The sequence below is a fragment of the Penaeus japonicus genome, unplaced genomic scaffold, assembly GCF_977035675.1.
Source record: "Penaeus japonicus unplaced genomic scaffold, GWHDUDI00000001_assembly GWHDUDI00000005, whole genome shotgun sequence".
NCBI lineage: Eukaryota > Metazoa > Arthropoda > Malacostraca > Decapoda > Penaeidae > Penaeus > Penaeus japonicus.
The window spans coordinates 19317039-19319234 of record NW_028234407.1 but is presented as its reverse complement, the minus strand read 5'-3'; positions in this window follow the sequence as shown (position 1 = coordinate 19319234).

Sequence of the window (2196 nt, the reverse complement as noted above, 5' to 3'; positions counted from 1 at the left end):
ACAGTGTCTTTGTGGTGTTAGTAGAACTTCAAAAATGATTAGGAACTAATTCTTCACGAGTAGACCTACATCGTTATCGATTTTATTTGCCCCACCCCCCCCCCCCCCCCCCCCCCCCCCCCCCCCCCCCCCCCCCCCCCCCCCCCTTTATTTCCCCCCACCCCCCCCCCCCCCCCCCTCCCCCCCCCCCCCCTTGTTTATCATGAGTAAATCCTTTCTCATTGCAATTTCTTATTTTCTTATCACATCCCAATTTTTAGTCAATAGACCAGGATGGTAAGATAGTCCCTTTGGCTTTGTATGTAAACCAACCACGTTATGTCTTTTCTCATTTTTCAGAAATGCGTGTATTTGTGAGTGAATATGGGTGCATATGTATGTGTGTTAGTGTGAGTGCGTGTGTGTGTGTCTGTGTGTTATGGATAATGTCTTAGCGTATACCTTTGGGGTTTTATAATACCAACTTCTAGGCATTGTAAGGAACATAGGGCTTTACGGTTCTCTTGGCGCGACCGTGTGAAGTCGTGTCTGTGCTCTCGTGCGCCTCTGGAGGATATAGTAATCCAATTATGCCTGGTGCGTCTTTAGAGAGGGGTCCGACTTGCTTGCTTTTATGCCGAGGGATATCGTCTTAGTTGTTTCGAGTATGCAGGTAGTAGAGTCTTAGGGTTTTTCATCTGTTAGCCTTTTTTGAACGATCCATTTTAAGACATGTTTTTAGTAGGTGTCCGGTATCTGTGCACCGTTGTCATAATCAAGCAATCACCAGTATTGGAGAAAGTAGAGCCCACAGACACCGTTTACGGGGGGGGGGGGGATTGTCGTAACAAAAGAATAGAGCTGGGTGTCACCATTATCATCTAGGCATTATATCTCATTATATCTTTAAAAAATTTAAAGAACGCTTAAAGTCATATAAGACTAATGATCCATGCTGCAAACATTGCAAAGCACATTCACATGTGGTTATATTTTTTTAATGCTAGGTTTAAAGTATATGTAAATTAATTGATGTATTGTCTGCTTATCTTAGCTGTGCTTATATTGTTATTATATTCTTTCTGCTATCTAGTAATCTATCTATCACTAAGTATCTGCCTAAAGCTTCTTAATGTTGAATGAGACTAAAACTGAAAATGGATGAGGTGGTAAATTAATATTTCTATTGTATTCATTAACTATTGTTGAGTAGGTCCCCTTTGCAATCGGCTTTACACGCTCAACTTATCTGTACCAAAATACCTAAACCAAACTATAATTTACCTCTTAAAAGTCTGTCTATTTTTTCAAGTGTTTTTGAAGTACTTAGAATTTTATAATGTCAAATCACATAACCAATTAGAAATTATTCATGTATAAGTATGCTTATAAGTATACGCCAAGAGTGATGGCATTAAGAAATAAATAAAAAAAAAAAAATAAAACAACACGGGTCAGCAGGTTAAATGAAAGATGAGATATTATAACGATACAAGAAGTAAAAACAGATTAAACAAATATTAGACATAATAATGGGAAAGAACCTGTGGATAAGTTTTAATACGGTTGGTAAGCAATACGTAAGAATAATGGGAGGACATTTTATATTCCAGATTTTTATCGACCACTGGATAGAGAATTCACCTATGTATTACCTGAAGGAACGGACTCATTGTCACTATGTATTGTACAGAAAGAAACGTAATTTTCGGTTATAAAAAATATTTGCTTCGAGTTCTTTCCTTGCAGGAAACCGAGAGGCGGACTTTCTGACTAACGATTAAGACCCATTAACAATTGCAGTAAGTTGTTATAATTCTTTAAAAAAATAAAAAAATAGATAAATGAATAAACATGCTGAGGATCAGATATACGCGAGCAGGGCGATAACGTAGACGCGCTGGTTCGCCTGAGGTACTATGGATTCCATTCTTTTAGTATCACTCTCCTTTACAGCAGACAAATAAAGGTTATCTCAGAGTCCTGTATATTTGTCCACAGAGATACATATGTTCATTACATACATACATACATACATATATATATGTAAATATATACATATATATATATATATATATATATATATATATATATATATATATATATATATATCAAGCGATAATGGTAAAGCAAACATGCATAATGCACTGGCACTATGTTATGAATGTTACCTTACCACTACATCGAGAAGGTCCGGATATTTTACTGTGGAACAAA